The following is a 26,747-nucleotide window of genomic DNA, read 5'->3' as shown; positions in this document are numbered from 1 at the left end:
AAAGAAATTCGTTCCAGAGGGGGAGAAATTGTTGTTCAAAGTTAAACCATAAACAACTGTAGCTTTCGATTCGGGCATCGTCACAAAATACATGACCTATCTATGCTTTTGAGGTTAACCAGCCGACTATGTTGGTTGAATTCATCTGTTCACCATAAGATGCATGCCTCGGTTCAAAATTATGATTTTAGGAAAATTTTATTATTTTAAAATTTTATTATTTTCATTTCATCTCCATATTATTGCAGATTTAGAAATTTTGTCTTTTTTAAAGTTGCTTGTAATAATGTTGGAAATGCTACAGCAAGGTTATATATATATATATATATATATATATGGGAAAAGGTACTATGCGGTCGTGCTCATGGGAACTTCCCATGAGGTCGAGCTGTGTGGGCCCCACCGTGATGCTTGTCGACCATCAACACCGTGCATTTGATGGGTCCCCTTTAAATTATGGGATATCCCAAAAATCAGCCGTATACGGAACTCAGGTGGGCCATACCATCTAAAAGCATGTGAAGACATGCCTAAAACATATAAAAGCACTTGGTGGGGCCCACCTGAAATTTGGATGCGTCTGAAACTTGGTCTTAACCCTCATCCAAGTGGGACACACATAATGGATGGGCTGGATTTGCAAACCACATCTCGGTGGGCCCAACAAATGATTATGAATTTTTTAATGGAGGGTAGCCCCTCTCAACTTCTGTATGTGGTGTGGCCCACACAAGTCACAGATTGACTTGATTTTTGAAACCTAGGCCCACCATGGAATGGTGCATCTGACTGATGGGGTAGATGTTCGACAAGCATCACGGTGGGGCCCACACAGCTCGACCTCATGGGAAGTTCCCATGAGCTCGACCGCGTAGTACCTTTTTCATGTGTGTGTGCATGTATATATATATATATATATATATATATATATATATATATATATATATATATGTTGGAGGCCGTTGCATAAAACCTTAGGATCTAGCCTCCCAAAACACTAGAATTATGGGATAATAAAGCAATGAAATAAATCAAACTACAAACCACACGACACAAGAGATTTTTACGTGAAAAACCCATGGGACCTCGTCCAGAGCAACAATTCACTATGAAGTAGAATGTTACAACCGATCACAAGCACACACCACTTGGATCAAACTTTCTTTACTCACATACGAGTGGATAAACAATAAGAGAATAATGAAAAATGGAGAGATCTCACTGATTATGAGGATATAGAAGTGCTGAGATGTTAACTGCGAAGTAGATCACATATACGAGTAGAACTTCCCTTCCACAAGCCTCCTCTCTCTTTTTCTCTTTCTCTCACCTTTTGATAGCCTTAAACCCTTTAACAAACCCTTGTAAACCTTGTAAAGCTTTAGGAAACACCCTTGCATACCCTAGAAAAGCCTTAGGGACCTCCTATTTATAGTTTAGGAAACTCTTTTTCGCATTACGGTGAAAATCGCCTCAAATTTTCGCATCCCACATAAAATTGGATTGAATCTACGTAACCTCGACTGGTCAAGCGGAACCTCGACCGGTCGAGCAGACTCCTCAACTGGTCGAGCAGTGCTGAAGAATTAACACAATTGGTTGCTGGACTTTGAGTCAAGCCAGGCCTCGACTGGTCAAGCACCATCCTCGACCGATCGAGCGAGGCACTCGATTGGTCAAGCTTGAGGAGAAAATCTCGATAAAATCTCTCTCTTTTCGACTCAGGAGAAATCTGCCATCTTCGAGCTGACCAGGTTTCTACAAACCTCAAACTTGCCCTTTACTAATGCCTTGGTCATCACGTCTGACCCATTATCATCCGTGTGGACCTTTTCAAGCTGTAACACCTTCTATTATAAAGTATCCCTGATCTAGTGATATCAAATCTTTATGTGCTTCTACTTAGAGTGTTGACTTGGATTATTGGTCAAGTGTATAGCACTTTGATCATCACAATAGACCACGTGATGCTCCTGCTTCTGGCTAAGTTCCTGTAGGAACCTCTTCATCTAAAGCATCTCTTTACATGCTTCTGTGATTGCAATGTACTCGGCCTTTGTCGTCGACAATGCTACGATCTTCTGTACCTTGTTCTGCCAAGAGATCGCTCCCCCTGCAAACGCGAACATGAACCCCAATATAGACTTCCCGGAGTCTATGTCACCTGCCATATCTGCATCTGTGTAGCCCTCTAACACAAGTTTTCTGTCACCATAGTATAGGCTCAACCTGGATGAGCCTCTTAGATATGTAATATCTATTTCATCGCTGCCCAATGTTCTTTGCTAGGATTGGCAAGATACCGGCTGACAACACCAACCACATATGCTATGTCTGAGTGCATACACACCATAACATACATCAAACTTCCTACTGCTAACGCGTAGGGTATCTTATGTATCTCATCCACCTCTGCCTTCGTCTTGGAACACTGTCTGTTGCTCAATCTGAAGTGACCATCCAGTGGAATACTGACCAGCTTCACTGCATTCATATTCAATCGCTCTAAGACTTTCTTAATATACCGCTCTTGTCATAGCCAAAGCTTTTTACTGCTTCTATGACGAGTTATCTCCATTCCTAGGATCTGTTTAGCCGGGCCCAAGTCTTTCATCGCAAACGACTTGCCCAACTTCAACTTGTTAATCTTCTTGATGTCTTTTCCCATGATGAGCATGTCATCAACGTATAGCAATAAAACTAAAAAATTACCATCTGAGAACTTGTGTGTGAACACACAGTGGTCGGACTCTATTCTGTCATATCCATGCTTTAACATGAATGAGTCGAATTTCTTATACCATTGCCTTGGAGCTTGTTTCAGCCCATACAAGCTCTTCCTTAGCCTACACATCATATGCTCTTTGCCCTTGACTTCGAACCCCTCTAGTTGGTGCATATAGATCTCTTCTTCTAGGTCACCATGGAGAAAGACAGTTTTAACATCTAACTACTCTATCTCCAGATCCAAGCTATCCGCCAACCCAAGCAACACCCGTATGGATCTCATCTTCACCACTGGTGAGAATATCTCCTCGACGTATATACCTTTCCTCTGACCGAACCCTTTCACTACAAGTCTGGCCTTGAACCTCGTTTGTGAATTCTCATGCTCAATGTTCTTTCTGAACATCCACTTATTACTTAGAGCTTTCTTGCCCTTAGGCAATTCATCATATCATAGGTGTGGTTCTTATGCAAAGATTCCATCTCCTCTTGTATAGCTTTCAACTACTCCCCCTTATGATCGTCGGCTAGGGCCTTAGAATAATCTTCTGTCTCTCTCCCATCAGTGAGCATACTGTACTCATGCAGCGAGTAACTCTTGGGCGGCTGTCTGTCCCTAGATGACCTCCTCACCTGTGGCTTAACAGGTGGATCAGGTGGGGGCTGCTCCCTTGATCCATCTTCTGTAGGAACTCCCTCGTCCTATGCACCTTGCTGTACTCTCCTGTCATTAGGCACCACGGGAGGAATAACCGGATCCATATCCTCTAGCTCTCCTAAAGTAAGCTGTGTCTTTTCTGGCTTACAAATATCTTCAATACATTGGTCTTTAAAGAAAACCACATCTCTACTCCTGATGTGCTTCTTATCAGTCGGATCCCATAATCTATAGTTGAACTTTTCATCACCGTACCCTAAGAACACACATTGCCTGATCTTCATATCGAGCTTGGACCTCTCATCCTTTGGTATGTGAACGAATGCCTTGCATCAAAACACCCTGAGATGACTGTACGATTGATCTTGTCCAGGCCACACCTTCTCAGGTACTTCTTCATTCAATGAGGCTGATGGAGACCTGTTTATCAAATATACTGCCGTATACATTGCTTCTCCCTAGAACGTCTTGGGCAACTTTGCATGGGATAACATGCATTTGATTCTCTCTACAATGGTGTGATTCATTCGCTCAGCCATACCATTATGCTGGGGGGTCTTGGGAACTATCTGTTCATGCCGTATACCCAGGGACTTACAATACTCATGGAAGTCACCAATGTATTCACCACCATTGTCAGTGCGGATACACTTTAATGATCTACCCGTTTCGATTTCAACTATAGCACGAAAAATTTTAAACACACCAAAGACCTCGTCCTTGGATTTCAAAGCATAAACCCAAACCCTCCTAGATACATCATCTATAAAAGTAACAACATATAATGCCCCACCAAAGGTTTTTGTCCTCATAGGACCACAAATATCAGAATAAACCAAATCTAATGCATGCACTTTATTAACATGAGAAACAGATTTAACAAATGAAATTCTATGCTATTTTCCTGATAAACAATTAATATAGGTTTTGAGAGGTATACCTGTCACGTCTGGAAGGAGTCACTTTTTTGCCAGTAGCTGAAGTCCTTTTTCACTCATGTGGCCTAGACGCCTGTGCCACATATCAATAACTGAATCTTTTGCTGCGTTCAATCCACTCTTACACATACTGACACTTGTCTTGTAAAGGGTGTAACACTTCTTTCCTCTGGTTGCGATCAATGAACCCGTGATGAGCTTCCAGCACCTACCAATAAATAAGCTTTCATAGTCATCATCATCTAACCTTTCCGTTGACATCAAGTTGAGGTAAAGGTCAGGAATGTGCCTCACATCCCTGAGAACCAATATGCAGCCCACATCGATCTTCACACAAATATCACCGACCCCTACGATCTTCGATATGACAGAATTTCTCATTTTCACAGTTCCAAAGTCACCTAACTTGTAGCTTATGAAGAAATCCCTACGTGGTGTCGCATGAAACGAGGTTCCCGAGTTTATCACCTGGTCGGTGTCCTAACTCGTAGCCATGAGACAAACATCGTGATCTGCTGAAAGAATAATTACAACGTCGGCATCTGAAGCGACCGTAGTGGAGTCTGATTCATCTTCTTTCTCTTTTCCTTTTCCTTTCTTGTCATTATTCTTCTTATGACATTCATGCTTGTAGTGACCCTTCTTGCCATAATTCCAGCATTCAACATCCTTTCTGGTACTCAACTTACCACTTGATTTATCTTAGGCCTTCCTGCCCTTTCTGTTCTTTCCTCTCCCCCGATCTTGTGTCACAAGGGTCTCTTGTTGAGTAGATCTCTGAGACTTCCTCCTTGTCTCCTCATTGAAGAGACAACCGGTTACTTGTTCCATGGACACCTTTCTGTCAGGCGCGGAGTTACCCAGAGACACCACCAATGTCTCCCAACTATCAGGCAATGAGCTAAGCAATAACAAAGCCTGTAATTCATCGTCCATGACCATTTTCATAGCGGAGAGCTGGTTCAATATATTGTTGACTTCATTCATGTGCTCAGCCACAGAACCACCATCTTTGAACTTGAGATTCACAAGTCGTCTTATCAGAAAAATTTTATTGTCAGCTGTCTTCCTCTCATACAACCCTTGTAGTTTCAGCCATATGCTAGCAGCTAAGGTCTCCATAAACACATTGTGGAATACGAAATCGTCTAGCCATTGTCAAATAAACCCCACCGACTTTCGGTCCAATTTCTTCCAATCGTCATCTGTCATATCCTTTGTTTTTGCTGATATGCCTAAGATTGGAGCATACAAGTCCTTACAATAAAGCAAGTCCTCCATCTTAACTTTCCATATGTCCAGTTAGAACCATTGAGATTGATCATCCTTAATGAGCCACCTTCCATAATTCAGAACCGATCCTACTCCGTTTAACCAACCTGAACTCTCTGATACCACTTTGTTGGGGGCACAAAACCTTAGGATCTAGCCTCCCAAAAACACCAGAATTATCAGATAATAAAGCAATGAAATAAATCAAAGCACGAACCACACGACACAAGAGATTTTTATGTGGAAAACCCTCAAAGAGGTAAAAACCATGGGACCTCGTCCATAGCAACAATTCACTATGAAGTAGAATGTTACAACCGATCATAAGCACACACTGCTTGGATCAAACCCTTTTCACTCACGCAGGAGTGGATAAACAATAAGAAAATAATAAAAAACAGAGAGATCTCATCGATTACGAGGACGTAAAAGCGCTGAGACGTCGACTGCGAAGTAGATCACCTCTACGAGTAGAACCTCCCCTCCACAAGCTTCCTCTCTCTCTTTTTCTCTTTCTCTCACCCTTTAATAGCCCTAAACCCTTTAGTAAATCCTTGTAAAGCTTTAGGAAGCACCCTTACATACCCTAGAAAAGCCCTAGGGACCTCCTATTTATAGTTTAGGAAACTCTTTTTCGCACTATGACAAAAACCACCTCCAATTGGCATGATTTTTGCACCATGGCTCCTAGTTGTATGAATTAATGAATGGTTCAGATCAACAATAAATTACCTTGTGCAACATTTAAAAAGGTTTGGGATTGTTCCCATCAACACCATGAAGGTGGGAATGTTAGTAACACCCAATGATTATTTAATAAGATATGAATATAAAAATTGACATAAAAAATGGCCATAAACCAAGTGCATGGCTTGTTAGTAAAGTCATTAGAATCTCTAATGCAATTTTGGGGTTTAAATCGCATGCTTTGCTACCTTTGTTTTATTATGAGAAAGAACCCACTGAGTTGCTCGGTTCAAGTTATGACATAAAGTTATGCCAAGCTTGGGTCTTGCTTAATCTCAACTAGGTTGAGCTTGCCAGTGACTTTGGTGGTGGCTGACATAGGGATGGACGTGATGTGTCATGCCCCAAACTCGGAAATCGGATTCACAGGAATCCTGATCACTGAACCCGGTGTCGACAGCCTCCGTAGTACCCCATTCTCGGCCCCCGGCGTACATATGCCAGGTTCTGATCCTGGGATCCTACAAGGAGGATTTTCCAACGTACATTTGTCTCATAAGTAGCATAACCACACGTATATTCAAATCATAAAGGTAACATCATCATCACATATCCACTAATATAATCATTTGAGTACAATGCTGAAAGGAAAATACATCAATCGAAAATCATGCTCCAGAAGACCGCTGCACGCTTCAAGCTCAACACTGCTGCAAGCTAACATTACCTGCACGCATCTATCGTGCATAAGCTTATAGAAAGCTTAGAGGGTGGTGTAAGTGTGTGCACAAGGTAAGTGTCAAGTATTCAATACAATGTTGTCATCATACAATACCGAAAATACTGGTAATCCATAAATCATACAATATCGGAATAAATAGAAATACTGATAAGATCATGAATTATCAGGGTAAACAGAAATACTGACAAGATCATAAATCATACGATAACAGAGTAAGCGAAAATACGGACAATTTCATGAGTTAATCAATATTAGAATACGCAATATAGAACAGCTATACAAATGAGGAGTCATAAAGAGCTAGATATCAGATGCCGAGGATGCGATGCAATATTCAATTCCTAATGAGTCCACGAATAACATCAGTCATATCTAGACCATATAATGCAGAAACACAGTAACCCAAAATGTCATATGCCACGGATGTAATGCAATATGCGGTGCGAATGGAATGACTATGTTGGAGTGTGAAGTCGGGATGATAATACGCAGTATCGCAGGCTACGGGGTCCATCACAAAGGACTCCTATTCAAACCAGTTCCATACCTAAATTTGGATAGTCAGACTCACCGTGGTAAACTCCCGATCTCAGGTTAGTCGCGCGCCCAATCGAAATCTTGGCCATGCGAAGGTACACGTAACAAATAGTTGTGCACTACTAGCCTGAGTGGATAGTGAATGATTGAATGAGTATGCAACTTCTGCTCAATAAGTCCACATATCAGTACGGTTCATCTTTAGGATCATCACCGGAGTTTAGTACATTCTAAATGGCACTGCCGCTCTCCCAGCTGCACAGTCCAAGTGAGCGTAAGAAACCTCACAATCCGCCTGGCCAATAGTCTGCCAATACCTATCCGGCACGTCGATAGCGGACCTATTCATGAGCTGGTCAAACTCAGCCTGGTAATGCCCCCTACGCTCGGGCGGGTAAGGCCACACCCTCTCCCAACCAACCACGACACAGTGGGAGACGCGGCCTCCTGGTATTCGGCACTCGGGCGCTCATGTATCCACTCGGTCTCGACGTTGGGGCGTCCTCTAGTACCAAGAGGGTTTAGGGATTTTTACTTAGGGCCATCTATGACAGCTTGATGCTAGAATAAATTTTCGGTGTCCCGTTTGGCCATCCACGATATGCCTGTGGAGGCTACGGCCCTGATGTCGCTAAGGCATATAGTAATCATAATGCAAGGTGCATGAGTCATACAATCCAATCATGCATCAATCCTGCGCATACCGTGCGCTCATGCGAGATAACCTCCGCCTATCAGGAAGTCTCATAACAACATGCTCGATGAGCAATGATCAACCACATCTCATAACAAATATGCAAATGATGTGTGTGGGTATGTATCATGATGCTATACTGTCACATACTCATAATTGGTATCAATAACCGACATCGACAATCGACCTCGACAATGTGGACATTTAACCAACATTGCCTCCAAGGAATGACCCACATAGATCCTAACATATAGTGGACCCATGACCTCACACAAGGGCCAAATGTACAACACCATGGCCTTACTCAAGAGCTTAATACACATCACGATGGGCCTTTCACATGGGCCTAACATACATCACAATGGGCTCCATAGCCTAGCCCTCAAATACACCACAATGAGCCTCATACAATCATAATGGGCTACGTCACATGGGTCTAATACGCATCACATGGGCCTATATACATCGGATGAGCCACGTCCCATGGGCCCTGAATACATCACAATGGGCCACAACCCATGGGTCCCAAGTACATCGCAATGGGCCTCTCACATGGGTCCATTATGCATCACATCAGGATGGGCCTCAATGGATGGCTATAGATACATCACATTGGGCCTTATATACATCAATTGAGTCGCATCACATGGGCCATATATACATCACAATGGGCCTCTAACACAGGCCACATATACATCACAATGGGCCTCTAACACGGGCCTAATATACATCACAAAGGGCTCCAAGCCTTATATACATTACATTAGGCCTTGACAATCTGACTCGGCCAAGATACTTGGCCTTGACAATCAGAATCGGCAAATCGGTCACGTTAATCAGAATTGACAATCGGCCACGGCAATCGAGATCGATCGATAATCAAAATCAGCAAATCGGTCATGCCAATCGGATTCAGCAATTGGTCATGACAATCAGAATCGATCGATAATTAGAATCAGTAAATCGGTCACGTCAATCGGAATCGATCGATAATCATAATCGGTAAATCGGTCACGTCAATCGGAATCGATCGATAATTAGAAACAGTAAATCGGTCACGATGAAGACATTCAACCACCATTACCCATCAATATGGACATTTAACTGACATCGCTCCCCAAGGAGTAGTCCACATAGAGCCATACGTATAGTGGGCCCATAGCCCTACACAAGGGCCTAACATACATCGCTATGGGCCTCACTCATGGGCCACATATGCATCACATTGGGCCATGCCCATGGGCCTCGAATGCATCATAATGGGCCTCACCCACGGGCCTTGAATACATAACATCGAGCCTTGCCATCTGGGCTGGAAATACATGATAATGGGCCACAACCCATGGGCCTTAATGCACAATGGGTGGGCCTTACACCTGGGTCTAATATACATCACAGATGGGCCTTGCGCATGGGCCTCATACACAACAAGTTGGGCTTATCAATGGGCCCTAGGGAGAGTGACAATGCGGGCATTTAACCAACATTAATCTTACAATGTGGACGTCAAACCAACATTGCTTACAAGACATGGTCTACCATAAACATTATTTCACAAACCATGGTGGAATCACACATACAATGGACCTTATGTACATCCCATTGGGCCTCGACCCATGGGTCGCCAATACATCAAATGGGCCTCACAACATGGGCCTCATGTATATCAAGGTGGGCCTCAATAGCAGGCCACAAATACATCAAGGGGGGCCTAATCACATGGGCCTCATATATATACCAAGGTGGGCCTCAATGGATCGGCCATAACTACATTAAGATGGGCCTCCTCAAATAGGCCTTATAAATATCAAGGTGGGCCTCAACGGATGGCCACAAGTACACACACACACACACACACACACACACATATATATATATATATATATATATATATATGAATCATATCAAAAGATTAACTGATCCTCACTTCAAATAACAGTGATGGGGATCCACTCGAACCATGGATCTGACTCATTCTTTAGTCATGCCACGAAATGTGGCATACAAATTAAAACTGTTCAAATTGCTGTACACTGTAGATAGATCACCATCATATATATATATATATATATATATATATATATATATATATATATATATATATATATATATATATATACATGCACACACACGAGGTGCAGCCCCCACACGTGGGGTGGGTCCCATATAGATGGACGGCATGGATGAAACATATACCTCATGGTGGGGTCCCCCTGCCGTCCAGCAGCCAGCTAAAATGGCTGGACGGCATAGATAAAACACATACATCTAGGTGGGCTCCACCGTCCACGGCAGTGGACGGTGTGAATAAAACACATACATCACTGTGGGCTCCACGTGGGGCCCACCATAATGTTTATAAGCCATCCAATCTGGTCATAAGGTCATGCAGACCTGGATGAAGAGTTAAAAAAAATTTCATATTGATTTAAAACCTCTGTGCTGACCAAAAGGGTTCCAATGACAGACGTTAAATCTCCACTATTTCCAGTGATGGGGGCCACCTGAGCGTCATATCGGCCTGATCTTTGGAGGGGTCCCACTTCAGGGAGGGTCCCACCAAATGAACGGGGTGGATACATAATATACATCAGGGTGGGGCCCACACCTAGAACCGTGGGTCCCTGCCATCCGCCTGCTACACGCAGCAGCGGTCTGCTGCTACGTCAGGTGCTGCCTTATATATATATATTTTGGAAAACCTGGTTTTCAGGGTTTTTTCATATGTGGGCCCCACATCAGGTAGATCCACCCCATCCACTGGCTCCCATGGCCCTAGACAAGCCAAACAAGCTCCATATTAGAGGTGTTTTGGAGTATAGAAATATCAGGTGGTTTTTCAATGATGAAAACGTCATTTACTATGCTATGGCCCACCCGAAAGCTAGATTGACTTCATTTTTCAGCTTAACGCCTAAAACGGGCTGAGGAATGGAATATACGGCATGGATTGAATACATACATCAAGGTGGGGCCTATACAAATGGCCCTTCCCAAAGCTTTGAAATAAGCTCATATTTGTGTTTTCATTTCACGTCCAGGGACGTCGCTGGACATGGACGGTCTGTGCATAACACAGGTTGCAAGGTGGGCTTTGCTCAAGTAGGCCACCAAATGATGGATGGTGTGGATACAATACATATAAAGTGGGCCTCACCTACAAATGACTTGGATCCAATACATGCTTCATGGTAGGGTCCATCCAAGTGGGCCACACGGCCATATCATCACACATACAAAAATAAATACATAAAAAGAGAGGGAGAGAGAAAGAGAGAAAGAGGGACACGCGTGATGGAGGGACCCCGGCACTATGGGCCCTCTGTTTCAAGCATCTAATCATACATCAAGTGGGTCCTATTGCATGTGGGCCCACCAAATCAAAGATCAACGGTTGAGATCCCTTCTCCACTAAGATGTAAAGTCTAGATGACCCCTTTTTAGACTAGAAAGCAAACATCATGATGGGGTCCATGGAGAATGGCCCCATCATGGAATGACAATAAAAATTAAGATGGGCCATCAGCCACATCTAGGGTCCCAAGTGAGATCCATACCATCAATCCGTAGGGCTCACTTGGCCCATCATCAAAACATGAAAAGATCTTGTCACGCCCCGAACTCAAAAATCGGGCTTACAAAATTTTCGATCGCTGAATCCGGCGCCGACAGCTTTCGTAAAACTCCATTCTCGGCTCCAGGCACCCATTTACTAGGTTCCGATCCTGGGATCCTACAAGGAGAATTTCTAATATCAATTTAATTCATAATGAGCATAACCATATGCATAACTCACGAACAATAACCATAAGAACACCATCACAAAATCCATTATGATCAAAACTTTTAAGTATAATGCATCTGAAGGGAATACAAGATAATGCAAAAGATAGAAACTCCAAAAGCTCATCTACACGCTCCTGCTGCTACTATGCTACGGCTGCGTCCTAACGTCACTTACACACATCAATCGTGTATAAGCTTATAGAAAGCTTAAAGGGTGGTGTAAGTATGTGCGCAATATAAGCGTGCTCAGAATATAAGGTCAGAGAATGTGGAATCATGGTGATGAGTACATGAATGCAATCAGCCGTACCAAGGTTATGCGATGCAAGATAAGAATGCTATCGGCCATAACATGACCATGCGATGCGAGATGCAACTCAAGCATGCCAATCCTCATCATATATCTGTACAGTTCTCATTCTGAATAATCACCGGGGTTTAGTACACTCCAAGTGGCACTGCCTCTCTCCTAGCCGCATAGTCCAAGTGAGCGTAAGAAACCTCACTATCTGCCTGGCCAATAGTCTGCCAATACCTATATGGCATGACGATAGCAGACCCATTCACGAGCTGGTCAAACTTAGCCTAGTATTGCCCCCTACCCTCGGGCGAGTAAGGCCACACCCTTTTCTAACCGACCACGACACAGTAGGAGATGCGGCCTCCTGGTATTCGCCCTCGTGCGCTCATATATCCACTCAGTCTCGACGTTGGAGTCATCCTCTGGTACCATCGGGTTTAGAAATTTTCACCCAGGGACATCTATGGCGCCCCGATGCTTAATAACAATATTTTTGGTATCCAGTCCAGCCACCCACGATGTGTCTGTGGAGGCTATGACCCTGATGTCACTAGGGCATACAATAATCACAATCACATTAATGCAAGTGCATGAATCATACTATCAGACATGCAACAATCCTACGCATACCAAGCGCTCATGTGGGGTAACTCCGCCTATCAGGGAGCCCATAAACTAACTGCCCGAATGCATAAGCTATGATCAGTCACTTCTTATATCAGGCATACATATGATGCGTATGATCATGAATCATGAATCTATACTATACATGTTATGTGGTAATGGGCTCTGATCAAAACGAAGATGGGCCTAGACGGCCTATATGCTACAGGTATGGGCCTATTAATGGGCCATAGGGAGAGAGTGACAATGCGGACATTTAACCAACATTATCCTTACAATGTGGACATCAAACCATCATTGCTCCCAATGCATGGCCTGCCATGAATCACACATTGCAATGGGCCTTGTATAGATCTTGTTGGGCCTCAACCCAAGGGCCCAAATACATCAAATGGGCCTTAAACCATGAACTCATATATCTCAAGTGGGCCTTAGTGGGCGGCCACAAATACATTAAGATGGGCCTTAACCAATGGCTTTATACAAATCAAAGTGGACCTCAATGGACGGCCCACAAATACACCAAGATGGGCCTCAACACATGGCCCTTAAAAAATCTCCAAAATGGTTGGACAATTTGGATGAAACTCATGCATCACGGTAGGTCCCATAAGGATGGAAGGCATAGATAAATCACATATATACTTCATGGTGGAGGTCCACACTGATGAAAGGTGTGGACATAATACATACATAAGTGGGGCCCACCACAATGTTTATTTTTCACCCAACCCACTGATGAGGTCACAAGGACCTAGGGCCCACTAAAATGTTTATTTTCTGTCCAACTTGGGGCCCACCATAATGTTTATGCACCATCCAAACTGTTCATAAGGTCACTTGGACCTTGGGCCCACTGTACTGTTTATTTGCATCCAATCTGTTCATAAGGTCACGTGGACCAGGGGGCCCATGGTGATGTTTATTTTTCAACCAACCTGTTGATAGGGTCACGTGGACCTGGGGTGGGACTGGGGCGCACCGAAATGTTCATTTGCCATACAACCTATTGATAGGGTCACGTGGACAGGGAGTGCACGCTGATGCGGTTCACAAATCCAGCCCACCCATTATGTGCGTCCCACTTGGCTGAGGGTTCAGATCAGGTTTCAGCTACATTCAAATTTCAGGTAGGCCCCACCAAGTGATTTTATATGTTTTAGGCATGTCTTCACATAATTTTAGATGGCATGGCCCACCTGAGTTCCGTATACGACTAATTTTTAGGATATCTTATAATTTAAAGGGGACGCAGCAAATGCACGGAGTTGATGTTCAAAACGCATCACGGTGGGGTCCACAGCTGGGGCCGTGAGGCCCAGCCCGTCCGTCTGCCCCTTGCCAGCGCAGGACGCTGCTGCGTCCTCAGCAACAGTAGCAACGACTTCATCATTTTTTTAAAATCTATTTTTTCTACAGATTTTCTTAGGTGGGGCCCGCGTACAAAAAATCCAACCCGACCACTGGGTTCTACGGTCCATGATCATCCAAATGAGGCCAATATGCGATATATTCTCGGCGGATAGAAGATTCAAGGTGGGTTTAAACGGTATTACCGCTATTTCCTATGGTATGGCCTGCCCGAGAATCAGATTGGTCCCAAAATTTGGCTCAACGCCTAAAATGATTTGAGGAGAAGGATGGACGGCTTGGATTGTATACATACATCAAGGTGGGGCCTACATGAGCGGCCCACCCTAAAAGCAATTTTTTTCTTTTTTTGCTTTGTTAGTACACACCCATGCTAGTACATGCACTCCACGTTAGCCACCCCTATTTCGTCCAGCGAGCGTCCAGAGACGCTGGACGGGATGGACAACACGGTGGGTCCCACATGCACGTGGCCCACCAGATCAGTCTAATATTTGTGTTTTTCCATCATCCGGGTCAGGCCCACTGGATGGCATGGAAAAAGCAGATGGACGGCGTCGATAGAATACATCCATCATGGTGGGTCCACGTTCGGTGTGGATCTAGTAGACCACACCCATAACAAAAGAGAGAGAGAGAGAGAGAGAGAGAGAGAGAGAGAGAGAGAGAGAGAGAGGGACCCCGCCACTATGGGCCCCTCTTGATTAAATCACATACATCAACAAGGATTAAATCACAAACATCAACAAGTGGGCCCTAAGATAAGAAATAATGGTAGATCACCCACCTCTAGGCCTTCTCCTTGCTCCCTTAGGCTCCTAAGCTCCTTGCCTTCACTTTTGATGGTGTTAGATGATGGATCAATGGTTGAGATGGGAGATGAGAGAGTAGGGAAAGTGGGCCACACTTGACATTTGGGAGGGAGAAGCTTGGACGTGTGAGAGTTGTTGCTTGGAGAGATTTTTGAGAAAATGAGGAAGAGAGAGAAGTGATGGGTGAAAAGGATGGGTGAGGTGTGATGGGTGATGGGTGGAGTGATGGGTTGTAAGAAAGGGATGGGTGGAGAGAGAGAGAGAGCTGACTTTGGGTAGCTTATGTAAGAGAGAGGTAAGGATAGGGTATGAGTTGCTTATACTTGACTTGATGTGTGATGTGTACTTGATTGATGGGATTGATTGATTGATTGATAGGATAGGTCGTAGAAATTCTCTCAGAATTCGTACGGGCGACGTTTTCTTTGAATTGAATGTGGGCCTACATCTTCTACCACGGGTATCGGTTCGGTGCGCGAGTCACGACATTGGAACCGTGGCGACGGCGCGTTAGCCAAGGTATAGGTTTTGGTTCGATCTGACTTTGGTATGCGAGACTTGGCTTAGGATCGTGCGTAAACGTCGAATATGGGTCGAGGATTGCCGAAATTCGACCGGAAGAACCACGGAAGTTAACGGAACGGTACAGACTAGGACACGGGTCTTACAGATCTAGCCTAATAAGCACCTACCTTTAATCTTCTTGGACTTTTTCTTCCATCAATGCATGCTAGAGATCAAATGAATGGACTTCAACGGTTGAGATCGACTTAGGATGGTGAAGATGGGAGATAAGAAGGTGGGCCACAAAAGCTCTATCTATGGAGCTTGCTTGGACGTTGGAGCCTCATGAGGTTTTCTTGGAAATGAGAGAGAGAGAGAAGTGGTGAGGTGGAGTGATGGGATGAGACGGTATGGTGTTTGTTGACTTGAGGTAAGAAATGAATGAGATGGGTATGGGTTATGTAAGAAAGAGTTGACTTGGGGAATGGGAGAAGGATGGACTTGGTAAGGTTAGGTACTTAACATTTATTGAAGGATTGATGTGACCTATCGTAGAGATTCTCTCGGAATCTGCAACGTGCGGCATTTCATCGGAGAAATACGTGAGCCCACATCTCCTGGCCCGAGTATCGGATCGATTCGCGAGTTGCGGCGTTGGAACCGCGACGACGACGGGATCGCTAGAGTACAAGTTTCGAGTCGAGCTGACTCTGAAATATGGGGTACGACTCAGACTCACGCGCAACTGCTGATAAAAGATTGCGGGTCGCCAGAATTCGATCGGGGGGACCGCGGAAGCTTACAAAATGGTACGGGCTAGGATACGGGTCTTACATGATGAGGTTGAGGACTGTCTTCCTCAGGGGATAATTACTCTGAATCCATGAAGGTTCTTTGGACTCCTAATAGAGATTCCTCGAATCTACAAGGAAAAATGAAAATAAATTCTAAGAAATTCGAAAATTAATTGATTGATGATAAAAAAAAGAATTTACAACCCTTTAAATAGTAATACCAAACCCATGAAGAAGTTTTAGAATCAAACTCCCTAAAATTCGTGACTTACCATAAATAGTAAACTTTCTATTTATAGGTGGTCATGATTTTTACTAGACTTCATGGTTTTTGGCCAAAAATAGTAAGTGTCCAATTTGGCCTAACCACTTTATTATCCTAAATTTTCTAAGCCCTTTTCATGTTGGGCATGACTCTCAAAGGATAAAGAGTTATGATTGAATTAAAACTTACTATAAATAGTAAAAATGAAATTAAAAAGGAGTTTTGATCATCGATCTGATGTAATCTCGCAAATTCGAGGTGGGTAACCTGACATAGCAGGTTGGGTGGCTAAAGTAGCTTCTCCTACCCCAAAATCAAATATATTATATCGAATAACTCATTCCAGTTTGCAAGATATGCCTGTTTTAGGGTTTAGATGGTCTTGATCACTTCCGGTTCCGATTGGGCCTTCTCTAGTCTATCTTGGACATGAAAGCATCCGCAACCCACTCTACATCACTGACTTCACAAGTCTTGCCAAGTCTCGACCATGTCGAGCTTCCTAATGACTTTTGTGGTTACTCGGCTCAAAATCTTACTTGACTTGGCTAAGTGTCTAGTTGAGTCAATGAATTATAGAACTATGTGATCAACAGTCAACCACAACGGTTGTGGCAAATTATTATTATTATTATTATTTTCCATTTTCTGCTAACAAATCTTAACCATGGGATGGTTTTTGACCCAATATTAAATAAAAAATGTTCTCAAAGAGAACACACAATGGAAGGTGTTAATTGAATCTCAGTAGAAAGGGTTCTATATGCCATCTTTTTTTTTTTTTCTTCTTCTTTTTCTTAGGGTAGCAATAGGGGCTTGTTGATCTTTTTCAAGCATCCATCTCTAATCATCAAAAGTCCTTCAATTAGCAGCTGGACTATTCATCTGGTGTATCTTTGTATATGGCCCATCCATTGGCCCCACATATGAATAGTACATAACCCTTTGATGTGCATCATATGTAGCAAGAAAGGACCTAAGTCCAGGCTCAGCTAGCCCTCTGAGCTAAGTAGTTACTCTCAGTCCGCGGGTTGGGTGCACGAGCTGAATAATTAGCCCAACAATGTTAAGGAAAGGCTGCAGTATACCTACTTGTAGGATGTTTAGGCTAGTGCAAGACCAAGTCAGACCCATTTAGTAATTGAGCCAAAAACTTAGATCTAGGTCCAACCCATTGGCCTTATAGGTCAGCCCAAGCCTAGCTTAAGGCAGGAAGGCCTCTCCTACTGATGCCATTGGTACATGTTCATGTGAGGATGTCAGGCCCTTGAGTGACTTGTGGGCTTTAAGTAAGACTTAGAATGACAATGATGGCCATTCACACTCATGGGCCCAGGTATGGGTTAGCTTTTGATGGAAGCATTCACACTTCTATCTTATAAAGCTTTCTTCTTCTTTTTCTTCTTCTCTCTCTCTCTCTAGACAATTGTCAAGTACACATGGAGTCCAACTTCATATGGGCCACACCTTTGATCTATAATCATAGTTGTGTATACAAAGATGGTTGGTCTAATAATCTTTGTCATTGATTAGTTCAACTAGCAGTCTGATATTGAAAGTTGATGGCATGATGGATCAATATCGAAAGTGAGTGGTCTGATTTGAATGATACTAAAAATGAACAGTTAGATTAGACATATATCAAGGACTGATAATGTAATTAGTTTAAAATTGAGAATCAACAGCCCAGTTGGACCGTTATTAAAGATGAATTGTTTAATTGTGTTGAAAAAAAAATGAATGGTTCAAATGGGACGATATTGAAAATTAATGGCTCAATTGGATTGATCTCAAAGCGGTACGAATGGTCCCATTTCCAGTACCAATATCAAAGATGAGTAATCCAATTAGTCCAAAAATGAAAATCAACAGCTCGATCGGACCAATAATCAGGTTGAAATAGAAGATGAATAGTTAGATCGGGGTAATATTGAAAATCAACTTTCCAACTGGACTGGTGTTGAAGATTAGTAGTCTGATTTCGATGATAATAAAGATAAGTGACTGATTATACTGGTATCAAAGATGAACGGTCCAATTAGTTCAAAAGTGACAATTAATGATCCAATTGGACTGATATTAAAGATGAACGATCCAATTGTGTTAAAATAGGAAAAGGATGGTTTGATTAGGATAATATTGAAAATAACAGCTTGATTGGTCCAGTGTTGAATGTGCATGGTCTGATTGAAAAATAAATAAATATGAACATGAAATTGGGCTGATATTAGAGATGAGCTGTCTAATTAGACAAATGTTAATGATAAACCGATTAGGTTGATATTGAAGATGTTTGATTTGACTGTTGTTAGATATTAATTGTCCAATTGGATTAATGTTGTCTGATACTGAGATGAAAAGTTTGATCGAATCTAATTGACGATTCATCTTCAACATTAAACCTTGATAATCAGTATTGGCCTATTTGACTCTTTTTCATCATCGGACATTCATATCTAATTTCAACCTAGCAGATTGCTCATCTTGGATATCCATCCAATCTAATTGTTAATATTCAATATCGACCAAACAGACGTCTTCAACATCAAAACAATCATATCATTCATATCCAATTTTGGCCAAACCAGACTATTATTCATAGATAACAATCCTATCAGGTTGTTGATCATTAATATGGACTCGGTTCCACCATTCATCTTCAAGATTGGTTCAATCTAATTGTTCATCTTAAATTTTAGATTTTAATTGAATGTTCATCTTTAATGTTGGTTCAATTAAACCATTAATCTTTATTACCATTCTAATCAAATCATTTTTCATAACATCAATTAAATCGGTTTATTGGTCCAATTGGGTTGTTGAATTAATATTGGCCCAGTCGGACCATTCATGATCGTTTGTCAAAACCAGAATATTTATCTTCATTCTCTGCTTCTGTGAAACAATCAGGAGACACCCTTACATTCTTGGTGGGGTTATCAAAGAAATTTTTTTCTTTCATTTTCAACTTTATTCTATAAGAGCTAATCACCCATCCAATAATGCCTCTGAGCACTCATAGACTAATGATACATCTGGATACGTACAAAGTATCTTCTGTCCTTTTTACAACTCCTAATTTGATTCCCTGTCAGCCTGGCTAATCTTATTCAAGACTGAGTCGGTAGGCAGTACACATTTCTCACCACAACACTTGTTTATTTGTTTATTATTATTTTTTCTAAACTATCAAAATTGACATGCTTAGCGCACTAGTTTTAAGTTCCAACTTAAAAGCTCTATGAAATTCAAAACCAAAAGACAAAATGTATCGCTCTCACTAGGGTTGAAGTTATTCACCTAATGATCCGATTGGACAATTGATATTCAATGTTGGACTAATTAGAATATTTTTATTTGATACTAATCCAATCGGATATTACATTTTTAGTATTGTTTGAATCAGATAGTTTAATTTTTACATTGATCCAATCGGGCTGTTCTTTTCAATATTAACCAAATAAGACCATTCATATCCAAATTTATCACAATCAGATTGTTCATCTTCAATGTTGGTCCAATCAGACCATTATTGTTGAATTTTGAACTAGTTGCATATATTATCGATTCAATTAGACTGTTCATCTTTATTGTTTGAAGTAGACCTTTTCGCTTCAACATTGGTCCCATTGGACCCTTGATTTTCAATATTGGCACAGCTAAACCATTCACTCAAGAAATCTAACAATTAGTCTTCAATAGTAGTTCAGTCGGACCATTGATTTCCAATTTTCGACTAATTGCACCATTCGTCTTTGATATCGGTCCAATAAGACCGTTCATTGTTAGTATCATTTGAATTCAGCCATTTGTTAATATTGGTTCAGTTTGGCTGCCGATTTTCAATATCGCCTGCGCATCTATAATTTCAACATAATTAAACCATTCGTCTTCAATATCGTTATAATTTGGCTCCTGATCTTCAATTTTGGTTACATAAGAAAGACTGCTAGTAATATCATTCAGAGAGAGAGAGGGGTGGTTACATAGGAGACTGGTAATATCATTCACATATGCTTACATATACAAACATAAAGACCACTATTCCATAAAAAAAAGTGGGTACATAGAGCATTGGTACAAGCAAAAGACTCCTACCTAAGTAAGAGTCTTCATTCCATACAAGCCGAGGGATCTAAAAAACCTTACGAAGTGCTTCCTTGATAGCAAGAGTCTTCATTCCATACAAGCTGAGGGATCTACAATACCTTGTGAAGTGCTTCCTTGATAGCAAGAGTCTTCATTCCATACAAGCTGAGGGAGCTAAAATACCTTGCGAAGTGCTTCCTTGGTAGGCCTTTCCACAACATAATAAGTGTGCACCAGGTAGGTGTGCGTTTTGTATGGGGGGTGTCTGGGCTATACAGTGTAAACACGGGGTTGGATCTGACTGTGGATTTGAACTTGATGAGGGGGCCTTCTTTTTGCAGCCAGATGCCCTTCAAGCAGATCAAATGCTTCCCTCCCTATATTGGTAAGGTCTGATTGGCATGCCATTTCAATAGACAGATAGAGGCTAATGAGGAAAAACTTATGTATAAGAGGTTTGTTTTGATACACAAGTTTCTAATAGGGCTGAAAGTTGGGCGGGTTCAACCCGACCAACCCGTGACCGATTCGACATTGGGTTGGGCTCGGACAGGATATTTCGGGTCCGATCTTAAGCTTAGGCTATACAAACACCAACCCGATAAAACTTGGGTTGGGCTCGGGTTGAGGTCTCGGGTTGCCCGACCCAACCCGAACCTGATCAATATATAAGTTACTTATAAATTATAATTGAGTGTGGATCGTTTGTATCGAAGGCACACTCGTGATGTCGAGTCTCATTTGTCCACGTCATTTCCAAGGACTAAAGCTAACATGATATGCCAAATTTTTCTCTCCCAAATAGACTTCGTGCTATGCTACATGACTTTTAACGGAGTAGTTGTCTTATATTTTAGCTTTTTTTTTTTTTTTTTTAAATGAAGTTCTTTATAATGAATAATCACATATATAATTAGTAAAATTATAGATACAAAAAATAAGTCGTATATTGAAATATAATAAACTAATGTAATAACGAAAATATTAGCATGTATATACCCGACCAACCCGATCAACCCGACCGAGCCCGCTTGGGTTGGGCTTGGGTTGAGAATTCCCAACCTGAGATTGGGTTGGGTTGAGTTTGGGTAGAGGTATAGGAACCTTGGGTTGGGTTAGGGTTGAGCACCAACCCGGCCCAACCCGCCCGACTTTCAGCCCTAGTTTCTAAGGGTGGCCGTCCACTTTTATAAGGATTTTCATGGGCCCCACTTCTGAATGAAAGCTTTTTGATTGCTTGGTTTTCAGAGGTTCTTGAAGATCTTATAGTCACTTTGGAGGGTGCGAGAGGGCTAAGCTAAGGAGGTAGGTGGAATATTCTGGCATCATACCTAGTGTGTCCCATTTGTCATGATCAAATGGAACATGTTCCATTTTGATCAAACCATTAATTGATGATAAAGTAAGATGGATGGATGGATGGACTTGAGATGTCTCTCTCTCTCTCTAACCCGAATTTCGATTATTAGTGGGACCAAGGAACATGTACTATTTTACTTGTCTTCTCCACCATTGGTTTAGTTAGTCCTTACAGTGCCAATGGGCTGCATTATTGTCAACTAAAGGCCAACTCATTCACTAAACTAGCCAAGAATTCAAGCCCAAAACCTGCAGCCAGCTCATTATCCCATGGCTCATCCTAGCACTCTTAAAATTCAACAAGCTCATGCCTAACCTGACCCAACCAATTTAATTACACTGAAAGATGGTTTAAAAATGGGATATGGGGCGAACGTATGTCCAATTAGTACAAGCATATAAACATGCATAGATTAGATGTCCATTTATTTATTATAAGGTTGGCATGTTCGGGTCAGGTCATTTGGTGCAGCTCATTGATCAGCTATATGGGTCACCCATATACCTAACCATGGCACATTTTATAACAAGAGCCTGACCTCATTGCCAGTCGGCCCATGGGTTGGCCCCACCTCATTGGCAGTGATGCAGGGAAAAGATTGAAATAACAATGAAGAAGATCATTGTGTTCCTGAAGTAATCAAAATCTTGAAACCACAAGGTGAGTTCTTGAGTCCACGGAAAGTAAGAGAGAAAATTTGAGTGATGTTATTGCATAACGAAAATCTTAGATTTCCCTGCATCACTTATATGGAAGGCTAAAAAATTCTTAATTTGAATAGAAATTATTTGAAATAATAGAATATTTTCTAAAGATTAAATTTGTCAAAAATAGAAATGTCTAATTAAACTTTATAGGAACATTCCCAGCATCATCATAGGCACCTTTTAAAAAAAAAGTTGATAATTATAAAATTACAAGAATACGAAAATACAATGAAAACAAAAATGATCAAAAATAGTAAATTTTTTCTAAAATCTCAATTTATACACGAAGATGGATGAAATTGTTTAGCATTGTAGGTTAGTTGAAACCAAACGCACTATTATATAAAGATCAATATATCGTGCGCTCTGTGATGATGCTTGGATCAAAAATTACAATTATTTTATAGTCCATACTTCAAATCGTAATTTCTCTATATCCGAAATAAATCTCTTTATACTGGACGTACCTGATCTAAGTTACATTCTGCCCTACGTAGGATTGGGCCTAGTAATAATGGATTACTTTTGCTTTCATTCGGGATTCTTTCGGTCTAGCTATACTAAGAATGTACCTATGGTCGCTCTACATCACCAAGATTCCAAACTTAGTGGGTACCGAAGAGTCCCCCCTACAATTGTAGATACTTTCCCGCGGGCAGATATTTATTTATAAATAAATATCTTGTGGAAGTGCTGAGGCAATTAGTGAGAGTGAAGACATAATTCATATGTGCTATATTGGCCATGTGTGAAGGATCCGGGCCGTTCATAAGATACCAGCACTATGCTCTTGTAGAAGAATCAAGATGATCTCATCTATATTGAAATCAAATCCCTGATCGTCTATTTCCTAACGATTCATTTTCCTTATTCTTACGGGTCAGTGGATCTGCCTGAGGCCAGGTGGGGTCGTATGCCCATGGTGGTATTCTGACTAGATGAATGGCTCAGATCAGGACTACGAGTGACAGATTGGCATGTGTTCTGCGAATAACCACTTCAATATTGTCTGTACTGGGCTATCATCTCTCACTTGAAAATTCCTGCTCAGCCAACCATTCTCCACTTTCCACAAGTGGTCTGTCTAGCTAGCTAGTGGGCACGTGAAATCACGTGCAAGGGAATTGAGACAAGGTCGACCGTATATCTGCTGATGTAAGCGAGCTGCATCATTGTCTGAAGAATATCCATTCCAGAGGCGAATGCCTGTAACCCTTGGTTAATACAGTGGATTGCGGAAACGGATTGGCTACTCCCCCTGCGACCAGCCCGGTTGCTGGTGGTCGGTGCTCTCTGGGCCCCACCATGGTGTATGTGTTTCATCCATTCCGTTCATCCATTTTTACAGATCATTTTATGGCTTTATACCAAAAATTAGAGGGATATAAACTCAGGTGGACTACACAATAGGAAAACAATAACGATTGGATATCCACCATTAAAATCCTCCTAAGGCCCATTATTTGACATCCAGTTGATTAGGTCATACAGTCCCAGATGAAGGGAAAAAACAAATATAATCTTCATCTAAAACTTTTATGGCCCCCAAAAGGTATTTAATGGTGAAGGCTTATTCAGTACTGTTTCCGATAATGTGGTCCAGATGAGATTGGGATATACCTCATTTTTGGTTTCATACTATAAAATTATCTGGAAAAATAGATGGATGGCATGGGTGAAACAAATACATCATGGTGGAGCCCACAGAGTACGGACCATCAGCCATTGGCTGGTGCAGGGGGAGTAGCCAATCCGTTTCCGTGGATTGCCTACAGGGCTCAGCTACACGAGATTCCTGCAGCCATAAGCTCTGTGGCGCCATCATGATGTATGTATTATGTCCATGCTGGCATCCCTTCCGCCAGGTGGACATGAATTCAAACATAAGGCAGATCCAATGCTCAAGTAGACTGCGCCATAGGAAACAACGGGGATAGTGACAACTACTGTGGGTGCCTTTCAATGGTTGACGTAGATGCTTACTTATCATCCAACCCATTCATAACTCTAAGATGAAGGGAAAACAAAAATATCAGTTTGATCCATAAGAAGTTTTTAATGATGGGCATTCAATTCTATTGTTGTCTGTGGTATGGTCCACTTAAGCTTTGGATTTTGCTTCATGTTCAGGTCCATACCATAAAGAGATAGCAGATTGTATACTGAGTAAACTCTGTGGGGGCACTATCATGTATGTATCTTATCCATGCCAACCATCCATTTATCTAGATTATTTTCGAGCATGAGCTCAAAATTGAAGTATATCTAAAGCTCAGGTGGACCACACCAGAGGAAACGGTGGGAATTGAATGCCTACCATTGAAAACTTACTGGGGGCAATAGAAGTTTTGGATTAAGCTGATATTTGTATTTTCCCTTCATCAATGTCTCTATGACCTTATGAGTTGGATAGATGACAAATAAACATCACTGTGGGCAGTAGGGAGGCTTCAACATGGATATCTTTATCCCATTCTTACTTAGGTTGTGGTCTATTTGAGCTTTGGACATGTTTTAATTTAGGGCTTATGACCTATAAGCTGGTAAAATAGATGGATGGCATGAATAGGACACATGCATCACGTATGGCCAAAATGAGCCAGTGAAATGGATAAATCATAATCATGTAAATATATAACACATACATCGTGATATTCTCCACATACCATAGGGTTGCAATAATCTCTTTGCCCAATTGCTACAGGCAATCCATGTCCCCTGCTTACATGGCTGTCACCGTTGAAGTAAAGTGGCCCATAGGAAATGCACTGATCGACTGTGGACCTAAGATGTGAGCCCCAAGTAAAAGGTAGACATTGTCATTAGGTAGGAGATTTTTATTTATCGCACTTCTATCATGCTTTTCAGTGGACCACGTCAACAGTTATCAGGGCTCCAATAACCAATAGTCATGGGAAATTTGCATCCAGCCCTTCCTAGGGATACGACAGACATGAATTGCTCATAGCCCCACATGCCCCATTAAATCCTGATATAGCCCAATGAAAGGGTAATGAAAAAGTAAAAACATTTCCACATAAGATGAAGATGTTACCTTCTCACCGCGTGGCCTCATTGACACGTATGTATGGCAATTTTCATTGAGCCATGGTTATAAATTATAAGGCCTTATAAGTAATTCTAACTACAAGAAAATAGAGTTTTGCCGGCGGCCAAAAACTCCCCTAAAAGTCTAAAAAACTGCCGGTAATTCTTTTACCAGCGGTCATCCACGTGCTGGTAAAGGAGGGCGTAGCTATATCTTTTATCGGGGTTTTTTTTATGGTCGCCGCTATAATGAAGACTTTTACTGGCAGTTATTATCCTTACCGGCGCTTATGTTGACTGCCGGTAAAGCCTGTAAAAAGCACTGGTAAAATTGTAAAAAGCGCCGGTAATTTAAACGCCGCGAAAGGTTGCCACAATGCTGGTAAAGAAATGCTGATAAAGGCTTGTATAAGCGTCATTTAGACATATCAAAGCGCTGATGAAAGTATATTTAAGCGCCGGTAAAAGTATTTTAAGTGCTGCCAAATGGTTGGCAAAACGCTGGGAAATATATGCGGAAACGCCAGAAAAGGACTGGCGAAGTGTTGGTAAAAATATATTTATGCGCCGTAAAAAGGTTGCTAAAATGTTAGGAAATATATGCAGAAATGCCAGAAAAGGCTTGCCGAAGCGTCGTTTAGACATATCTAAGCGCCGATATACATCAATATAGATCTATCAAGGTATTAGTAAAAGGCTCCCGATAGATCTATCAAATGTCATGAAACACCGATATATGCTATGAAAAATGCTTAGAAAACCTTTAAATATGCACCTTTAAAAACTGTGATCACCTATAAAGGTGCTGACCGTGAGTTAATTTTTTTTTTT

The 26,747-nt window shown here is 41.8% G+C and overlaps 1 long non-coding RNA gene across 1 annotated transcript; it reads right to left on the bottom strand.

The window, feature by feature from the left end:
• Positions 1 to 20,734: 20,734 nt before the first annotated feature.
• LOC131225324 (uncharacterized) lies at positions 20,735 to 21,258 on the bottom strand. The gene is made up of 2 exons (XR_009161304.1): positions 20,921 to 21,258; positions 20,735 to 20,856 (listed from the first exon to the last, which is right to left on the bottom strand). It is a non-coding gene; the product is annotated as an uncharacterized LOC131225324 (long non-coding RNA).
• Between the last annotated feature and the right edge of the window lie 5,489 nt (positions 21,259 to 26,747).

The sequence above is a fragment of the Magnolia sinica genome, chromosome 14, assembly GCF_029962835.1.
Source record: "Magnolia sinica isolate HGM2019 chromosome 14, MsV1, whole genome shotgun sequence".
Lineage (NCBI taxonomy): Eukaryota > Viridiplantae > Streptophyta > Magnoliopsida > Magnoliales > Magnoliaceae > Magnolia > Magnolia sinica.
The sequence above is the reverse complement of the archived record's forward strand: the minus strand, read 5'-3'. Positions and strand labels throughout refer to the sequence as shown.